The sequence below is a fragment of the Urocampus carinirostris genome, chromosome 6 (assembly GCF_059441175.1).
Source record: "Urocampus carinirostris isolate Australia breed hairy pipefish chromosome 6, RoL_Ucar_1.0, whole genome shotgun sequence".
Classification (NCBI taxonomy): domain Eukaryota; kingdom Metazoa; phylum Chordata; class Actinopteri; order Syngnathiformes; family Syngnathidae; genus Urocampus; species Urocampus carinirostris.
The window spans coordinates 15,850,090-15,860,316 of NC_142354.1; positions in this window are offsets into that span (position 1 = coordinate 15,850,090).

The following is a 10,227-nucleotide window of genomic DNA, read 5'->3' on the forward strand; positions in this document are numbered from 1 at the left end:
AACTAATGCAACAGCCGCCGACTAGATTTTCCCCCGAACGTGAAGTAGTCCGCGGTGTATGATGGGATTTATATACCGGCGTTTCATTGGCTAACCAATGTGTCAATCATCATTTGAATCAGTCACTATTGGCTAAAGTTATTCGGAGGTAAAGGGGGCGAATCCTTTTTGTCATTTACAGGCTCGCATAGGATAAAGGGGCGAAACAAAGCCTGCAATTGGCCGAAAAAGATGAATGTGAATCACATGTTGGGTTGCACTACGGCATAGAGAAAACATTTTTTACTATTCTGTATTTGTAAATATTTTACTCTCCTGAATTTACTACACTCACGGTTGTAAGAAGACCATGGTTACGTATCATTATTGAACGTGATGGCTGCAAGAGAACTTAGGTGAGCCATGCGGCTTTATATTTTCCCGGTATCTTGTTTTAGAACGATCTTGATATTTCTGTGATGAGTCTATCTTTAAATTAAATTCAATTCAAAGTGTTTATTGTCATATGCACAGTAAAGAACCCCGTTTCCCTGCACAATACAATTCTTACTTTGCTGTCCACACAGTTGCCAGCAAAAAATAAAATGGAAACCAAGAAATGTTTGGCATTTCTTGAATCCCAAGACTTTAACCTTCCGAATGATATTTGGAACGATGCATTTGAGTGACATCGTACGGACACCGCATCCGCACGTGTCTACGACACATATTTGATTCTTTGCAAGCCTTCGGAATGTAAAGGGGGTAATAAGTTTGACTGAACTATCTGACTGTTTTGTCGACGTTCCCATTGTAGCGCCTTATAATCCGGTGCGCTTTATGTATGGAAAATATAGGACCAAAAAGAATTTTTTGGGGGTGCGCCCTACAGTGCGGAAAATACGGTAAATTACTTTTCAGGCAATGAATTTATACATCAGAACGAGAGGCGGACGAAAGCCTGTGGCTGCCGATTGAGGTCGGCCATATTGGCATCACAAACGTGAGATCCACGCGCTTGTACAGTGTTTTGCGTCAGAAAGGTTGGATGATGTGTCTGGGGCACTTGTCATGTAGATCAGGGTATCCTAAACGATTGGAAGGGGTGAGATTCCTCCCTTTTTCTCAGCCAAAAACTAATTTGGAGAAATTGTTTGAGATGGATAAAGGCATGCACGCTGCTCCATGATCGACTCAGTGTGCAGAGGATTGAAATCCGAACAAAAGAGTGGTCAAAATCAAACAGATCGGGCCGAAAATAAAGCAGGATCAAACACAGGCAAATTCACAGAACTAGGCATTTCATACAGAGTTTAACAGGAGTTACCCAGACGCTCTGACACCTAACGGCTCAAAGGACAGCGTTTAAGTACTCCCAGTGAGCAATCTGTCAACGCGTTTCCATTGGCGGGGCCAATTGGGCGCCGTGGCAACTGTGACATAATGTCTAATTTGTTTAAAATGAATGGATAACTGCATGTGTTTCGCAGTCATTAGATAAATATCCACGCTAACCAATGCGGTTTACATTTACTGGCGTGAAGCTTGTAAGTAAATGCAGCCGATTTAGAAGCACTTTCTTTGAGTATGTATTGTAATTGCGCCCTTTCTAGCATATGACATAAACAAATAAAACAGGAGTAGGCACGTCATACGTATGTATGTATGTATGCATATACAATGGTGATTCTAGGGACCAGTGGGGCCCCCACCACTGCCCGATCCCCACACTCAAACAAATTTCACAAGCAAAAACTCTGTGATTTTAATAAATAACCATGAAATTGGGTGCTCATCACAGGTGGAAGGTCTTGACTGTGTAGTGGAGGTAGAAGCTGGATACCTGTCATCAAAGGAACCCCATTACCGTATTTTCCGCACAATAAGTGTTGGAGAAATTTGCAGGTTCGATAATCGAGAGAAAAGTCTTCTCATATGTGGATAAGGAAAATGGACAGGAGCCAGCCGCGTGGAGGGAGATACAACTTTATTGATGCGTCAATGAAGATCTCAGAGAGCTGGGAACATGACAGTGTTTTTAAAGCTGGTAGCGACGATTAAGCTTCGATTACACCCCAAAAGGCGGTCCTGTATCACGTATCAAGTACAGAGCGTCCCGTCCCTTGCACGCTATCTTCAAGGAAACTTAATGTCTGCCAAGAGTATCTTCAAGGATGTCTACCCGACCTTTTCCCACAACTGTAAGCAAGTCTTTCTAAATTTCTACATGTATGCAAATCTATTCTACAAATGCAAGTGTATTTACCACAACATATGGCGCACATAAAATCGGATTCTTTTTTTTAAAAGCTGACTATGCGCCTTATAATCCGGTGCACCTTATATATGGATCAATATTGAATTGCAAGGTCTCGCAACTAAGAGAAGCAGCCACCGACTCCATTTTTCGCATAGAAGAAGAAGTGCGCTGTGCATACTGGGAAATATTAAACAACGATTCTCTTTTATTTGTGCGTTTGTATAAAGACCCTGAAATGGCTCCTATTAAGAGACACGCTTACAACGCAAAGTTTAAACTCAAGGCGATCAGTCACGCAGTAGAACACGGGAATAGAGCAGCAGCGAGAGAGTTCAACATTGATGAATCGATGGCCAAGTAAGGAAGACTAAACAAAGTTTCCGTGGCAATAAAGCGAGATGGCCACAGTTAGAGGACACACTTTAACAGTGGGTTGTTGAACAAAGAGCAGCAAGTAGAAGTGTCAGTACAATCACTATTCGAATGAAGGCAACAGCGCTGGCACGGGAACTTAACATTAAAGAATTCAAAGGTGGTCCTACTTGGTGTGTGTTTACATTTCACAGTTATTATGTTATTGCTTTACTGTTATTGTTTTGCACTTGTGGTTTTTGCTCATTACGAGTGTCACTATATTGCGATTGCACTAACGTTTAATTTACCATAACAGTACCAGACGGTTTTTTGCGTGTTGACTAAATGGAGGAAAAGTAAAATGTTATGCCTTGCTGTTGGTCAAAGATGTTAAAGATGTGTCACGAAAATGCTTTACCTCAGAGAAAATAATAAAACAGCTGTTATTCATTTTGGGAGTGAATGAAGATTGTGGAAAGCTTGTTTGTTATCTATTAATAAAGTTTGACTGACCTATCGGACTGTTTTCTTGACATTCCCTTTGGCGTGGCACCATCTAACGGTTGCATAACGTAACTACATCCTCTATTGTAGTCAAGTCAAGTTAAGTCACATTTATTTATAACGCCCTTAATCACAAAAATGTCTCGAAGGACTACACAGGATTACAATTACAAAATTGCACAATTACCTGATCTTAAACCAGCATGCACTTATAGCACCTTATAATGCGGTGCGCCTCATATATGGAAAAAGTTTAAAAACATATAATTCATTGAAGGTGCGCCTTATAACACGGTGCGCCATATAGTGTGGAAAATACAGTACTTTGGGTTTCTTTAGGCACTAATGTAAGAAACTTCAGCAATGACCCTAAAAGAAATGTAGATAGTAGGAAAATATGCTATGAATGGTAAATAGGCTATAATCGCTTCATCTATTACATGGGTTTAATTTTCCACATTTTGTAACAATTCTTGAAGACACTTCCATGTTTATTGTAGACTTTGAGACATCTTGTGATTAAGGGCGTCACAAATAAATGGGACTTGACTACAAAATCTGCACAGGTTGACGATTTCTCAAGTCAGATATCAAGTCATATTTATTCGTATAGCCCTTAATCATATATTACAAAAACACCATTCCCTGATCTTAAACCAACATGCGGGCAAGGAAAAACTCAAAACTTCAGCACGAGGAAAATAAGAAACCTTGAGCTTGGGCCTTATAAGTGGTAGTCTCATTTCCAGGATGACCAGGGTGCAATAGATTTAGCATTGGGTAACAGTACACAAACATAATTAACATCAATAAAGGAGAACAATTAGTCCAGAAAGTCTATAACAGCAACGACGTAGCTTCCCATTATGTATTTATACGTTTATATTTCTAAAGTGCTCAATAAGTGTGTGGTTTTACGTTTTCGCGGGTGCCTTCAGGGTCGTGAGAGTAGGTGTCCCAAGCCAAAGGAACTTTGTCTCTACAACTCGGTATCTGCTGGTGGGCTTCCTATCTGCTATCCAACAGGTACACAGAGATCCTTTCTGCTAACCCTTACAACTTGAAGGCCACTATGACGCCGGCTAGCTAGCTAACCCAGATGGCATTGACACTGCCAAATTCCAAGCCGAGAGCTTGCTTTTCTCCTCACAGAGACGCATTGTATTTATATTATACTCGCACGCCATCTAGCGACCACCGTTATAAACTGTATTTAAATAGGTGATTCCTATCTAAACCAATCAGATTCATTTCCTGTGTTTATATAAACCAATCAGGTGTGTAGTTTTCTTCTTGTGTTTTCCAATAAATGAGCCTTCTGCTAAAGGAGGTAGGAGTTCTCCCTTGAGTGTGTACTTTTCTTCTTTCTACTATAATCTCAAGTTTTAACCTCGACATATCGATCATAAGCTATTGAATAGAAGTGGGTCGAGTCTGGATTTAAAAACAGTTGTGCACAGTTTGAAATGCAGTTGCAGCTGTAGATACAATAAACACAGATTATAGTGGCCTCACTGTCGAAAATTTGCTTTCTCACCTTACCAAACAACTCATAACGTGACACGTTTAAAAACAAATTTTACATTTTCTGGTTCGACTATTCGATTTGATTATTGGTTCTAAATGGCAGACTTTAACTCCCCCCAAGGGAGTAAAAGCCCACTTTAAACCCTAACCTCACATTTGCAAATTTTGTTTTATTTTTATTACAGTGTTTTTTTTTAACATTTTTAAATGATTTTTATTCTACATGTTATATTGGGTATTTTGTATTCTATATCTCTTATTTTATTTTTGTAACATGAGGATATTGCTGGAAATGGAAATTTCCTTATCTATCTAATCCTCAAGCGACTACATTCTGGGTAATCTTGTATTTCCCTTAATGGGCTTTTCTTTAATTAAAAGGACTATTGTATTGTAGACTACTTAAAAATACAGGACTGTCTCAGAAAATTAGAATATTGTGATAAAGTTCTTTATTTTCTGTAATGCAAATAAAAAAACAAAAATGTCATACATTCTGGATTCATTACACATCAACTGAACTATTTCAAGCCTTTTATTATTTGAATATTGCTGAATTTGGCTTACAGCTTAAGAAAACTCAAAAATCCTATCTCAAAATATTAGAATATCATGAAAAAGTATACAAGTAGGCTATTCAACTAATCACCTGAATCATCTAATTAACTCGAAACACCTTGCGAGGGTTTCCTGAGCCTTAAAAACACTCAGCTTGGTTCAGTAAACTAAATCACAAGTATGGGGAAGACTGCTGATCTGTCTGCTGTCCAGAGGACCATCATTGATACCCTCCTTCAGGAGGGTAAGACACAAAAAGAAATTTCTCAAAGAGCAGGCTGTTCACAGAGTGCAGTTTCAAAGCATATCCACAAAAAGTCTGTTGGAAGGGAAAAATGTGGCCGGAAACGCTGCACAACCAAGAGAGATGACCGCAGCCTTAACAAAATTGTGAAGAAGAGCCGCTTCCAGAATTTAGGGGAGCTTCAAAGACAGTGGGCTGAAGCTGGAGTCCAGGTATCAAAAGCCACAGTTCACAGACGTGTCCGGGAAATGGGCTACAATAGCCGTATTCCCATGGTCAAGCCACTTCTGAACTCAAGACAACGGAAGAAGCGCCTGACTTGGGCTATGGAGAAGAAGCACTGGACAGTTGCAGAGAGGTCCAAAGTCCTCTTTTCAGACGAAAGCAAGTTTTGCATTTCATTTGGAAGTCAAGGCGCCAGAGTCTGGAGAAAGGCTGGAAGGAGCAAAATCCAAGTTGCTTGAAATCCGGTGTGAAGTTTCCACAGTCAGCAATGGTTTGGGGAGCCATGTCAGCTGCTGGTGTTGGTCCACTGTGTTTCATCAAGTCCAGAGTAAATGCAACTGTGTACCAAAAGATTTTAGAGCACTACATGCTTCCATCTGCTGAAAAGCTCTATGGAGATGAGGATTTCATTTTCCAGCATGATCTGGCACCTGCCCACAGTGCCAAAACCACCAGTAACTGGTGCACTGACCATGGCATCACTGTCCTTGATTGGCCTGCTAATTCCCCTGACCTGAACCCCATCGAGAATTTGTGGGGTATAGTTAAGAAGAAGATGAAAGACACCAGACCTGCAAATGCAAATGAGCTGAAGGCCGCTATCGAAGCATCCTGGGCATCAATAACACCTCAGCAATGCCACAGGCTGATTGCCTCCATGCCACGCCGGATTGATGCAGTAATCCGTGCAAAAGGATTCCCAACCAAGTACTGAGTGCATCGATGGACATTTTCAAATGTTTGATTTAGTTTTGCTGTTATAAAATTATTTTTTTTACTTGGTCTGAGGAAGTATTCTAATATTTTGAGATAGGATTTTTGAGTTTTTTTTCAGCTGTAAGCCAAAATCAGCAATATTAAAATAATAAAAGGCTTGAAATAGTTCAGTTGATGTGTAATGAATCCAGAATGTATGACATTTTTGTTTTTTTAATTGCATTACAGAAAATAAAGAACTTTATCACAATATTCTAATTTTCTGAGACAGTCCAGTATAGCAATAGCTTTTGACGTTAAAAAACATGAATAAAGTGTGGTCATGCTATTGCTAGCGTGAGTGAAACTAGACTAGCATTCCATCATTCATTCTCACCGATAGGGTGGGGAATTACTATTGATATCTGTTTATTGCTACCACCATCTTGCTTTCTTCTCTCCTCTTCTTTTAGTTTCTTATTTTTTCATTCCCGGAAGGATCGTTAATCTTCCTAACGAAGGTCTCAAAACGCAATTCTTAACTCGACTTCTCCGTCAACTGCGATGCAAATTCTAACTCTCTGTCGCCACCTAGTGGGGGCTCTAAGCAATTGCCTGGATTTGAATACACAAAACATCGAAGGAAGAAACTGACGAACGTCTCTTGACAATGGCCTACCGAGTCCCGACATGCTGGCATCAAATTCTATCCATGAAAACTATAGCGTCTAATTTGGGATGCAGTTGGCATGGCAACCTGAAGGAGAATTTCTTTAGTAGTACCGAAGAAGCGCGACTTTCGAGGGTGACAAACTCATTCGAGCACAGGGGGGGGGGGTACGTGGAAGAAAATAAACTCCAAGGGCCGGACTGAAATATGAAAGAGATTAAAAATGAAGAGAGAGAAGGAGGGAGAGGTAAAAGGGAGAGAAGGAGAGAGAGAAATGAGACAGGGAGAAAAGTAAAAAGTTGAGAGAGATAATGACAGAGAGGGACAAGAGAGAGACAGAAAGATAAAGAGACAAGTCAAGAAAAAGAGACAAAAGAGAAAGAAGAGGAAAAAAGACAGAGAAGTATATGTGTACCATGTTCTTGTAAACGTGTGCATGTTTGTTTATTCACAAATGCATCTCGTTGCAGCTACTTTAAAAAGAATAACCTCCATTATTTTATCGTTTTTTGCGACAAGAGAGAGAGCAAAAAAGGGAGAGAGAGAAATGAGGAAAAATGAAAAGAGAGTAAGATGGAGAGAAAAAGATGGGTAGAGAAAATGAGAGAAAAAGAGAAAGAAGAGGAAAAAAGAGACAGAAAGCGATAAAAGATAAAGAAACAGGTAGAGAAAAAGAGTAAGAGGAGGAAAAAAGGAGAGACGGAAAGAAAGAAAAAGAGTAAGAGGAGGAAAAAGGACAGAAAGAGAAAGAGAAGAGACAAAAGACAAAGAGACTGGTTGAGAAAAAGAAGAATAGGAAAAAAGGAGAGACCGAGAGAGAGAGAAAAGAGAGAGACGGGTAGAGAAAAAGAGAGAAAGAGAAGAGAAAGAAGAGGACAAAAGGAGAGACAGAAGGAGAAATAGACAAAAAGAGAAAGAAGAAGAGAAAGAAGAGGAAAAAAAGGAGAGACAGAAAGAGAAAGAGACAAAAAGAGAAAGAAGAAGAGAAAGAAGAGGAAAAAAGGAGAGACAGAAGGAGAAATAGACAAAAAGAGAAAGAAGAAGAGAAAGAAGAGGAAAAAAGGAGAGACAGAAAGAGAGAGACAAAAAGAGAAAGAAGAGAGAAAAGATAAAAAGACGGGTAGAGAAAAGGAGAGAAAGTGGGGAGAAAGAAGAGGAAAAAAAGGAGACGGAAAGAGATAGAAAAAAATAACATGTTCTTGTAAACGTGTGCATGTTTCTTTATTCATAAATGCATCTCGTTGCAGCTCATTTAAAAAGACGTATCACCATTATTTAACACTTTTTTGCTACAATGGATTGTGCAAAACATGGGCGTAACCAGGCTGTTTTTTGTAGGGTGGTTAAGCACCCCTAATTCAACCCAAAAAACTCTCTTTTCCTTAATTAAGGGCCGGATATGCTTAAAGGGTGGGGTGCGTAGTTTGAGGTGTCCTTAAAAAAGCTGTAAATTAAACGATTTCTCTTCTAAGTACGCGTTAACAGTGGCCAACATAGTTCAACTGAGTGACTTCTTCTTTTTTTCCATTTATCCGGGGATGAAAATGGTGAATGAAAGAGAAGGACTGTTTCAAAAACAGTTTTAAAGCCAACATCTAGCCCATTAAAGATTTTAAAAAGAAGAGTTTATACAACCGCATCTACAAGAGGCACATGCGGCACACAGTTTGACAGAGGCTGCAATGACAATTTCAGCCAGAAGATGGCGTCAGCAGGTAAAACATTTTTGAAGTAAACGGCCATTACTTTCCATCGGTCCATTTTCTGCACCGCTCATCCTCACTGGGGGTCCTGGAGTCTATCCCCGGCATCTTCGGGCAGTGGGCAGAGGACACATAGACAACTCACTCGTTCATTCACACCTAGGGACAATTTGAACCAGCCAATTCACCTAACATGCATGTTTTTCACAATGTGGGGGGAAACCCACACAGACACTGGGAGAACATGCAAACTTCACACAAGAAGGCCGCAGTAGCTAGAAACAAACCCTAAACTAGAATATTACAGAAAGAAAACGAGAGAGAGGGAGAAAGAGAGAGAAAGAAATAGAGAAAGAGAAAGAAAGAGAGAGAAAAAGACAGCAAAAGAGAGAAAGAGAAAGAAAGAGGAAGTAAGAGAAAGAAAGAGAAAGGGAGAAAGAAAGAGAAAGAGCAAACGAAAGAGAAAGAGAGAAGGAAAGACAGAAAAAGAAAGAAAATGAGAAAGAAAAAGTCAGGCATACAAGAGAGAGAGAGAGAGAGAGAGAGAGAGAACAATCAGGGGGGGGAAGAGAAATGAAGAGACAAAAAAAGAATAAAGAAAAAGACAGAGAGAGGAAGTAACTCAAAGACAGAGAGAAGAAAAAAAGAGAAAAATAGAAGACAGAGAAAAAGGAAATGGAGAGAATGACAGAGAAAAAGAGAAGAGAGAGAAACATTGAAAGAGAGGTGGACAAAGAAAAAGAGAAGAGAAAAAGATAAAATAAAGGAAAAGAGAGAGAGGGGAAAAGAGAGAGGGTGGTGGGGGTTGGAGGGGAAGAATGCATCATTTTCTAATAAGTTCCATGCTTCTTCTTCTACATGTGTGTACTCCTTTAGAAATAAATAAGTAAAAACTGAGCATGGCGTTGTAATAGTGTTTCCGCAAACCACAAAGTGTCATATGGGGTTCACAAATGGGAAGTGACCAATGTTCCCTGTCATTTTCCACGGGTCTGAGCGTTCACACAAAGTCGGTGAGCAACGCCTGAAACGACAGTGAGCAACAGCAATCCCAAGAGTGGCAACTAATCCATTATCAAACATGTCCAAAACTTGACATCACGTTACATTTTGCTGAGTTTCCGGCAATGCAAAAACATTTTTCACTTTTGAATGAATTGACTCATGTATTATTGCAAAGGTTGTACGGCCTACAACCGTCGTTTGTTTTTACAATTTGTTCACAAGATATCCATTTCTTTTTTTTTCCTGATATATTTTGTCGCATAATATTAACATTTTGGGGGGCTTATTTGGTCAGTTGCAAGATACACAACTGTATCTAATCACATTTTTTAGTGGAAGTACAATGTTGGCAACAAGATTCACTTGATAGAATTGGAAATTATTTGAATGAAACACAAACTTTTTATTTTTCTCACGTTTTTTTCTACTTTTTTTTTTAATTCCTTAAAAAAATCTGTGTTTATTTTTTCCTCGCTGTAACTTTTTTCTTTTTGTTCTCCAT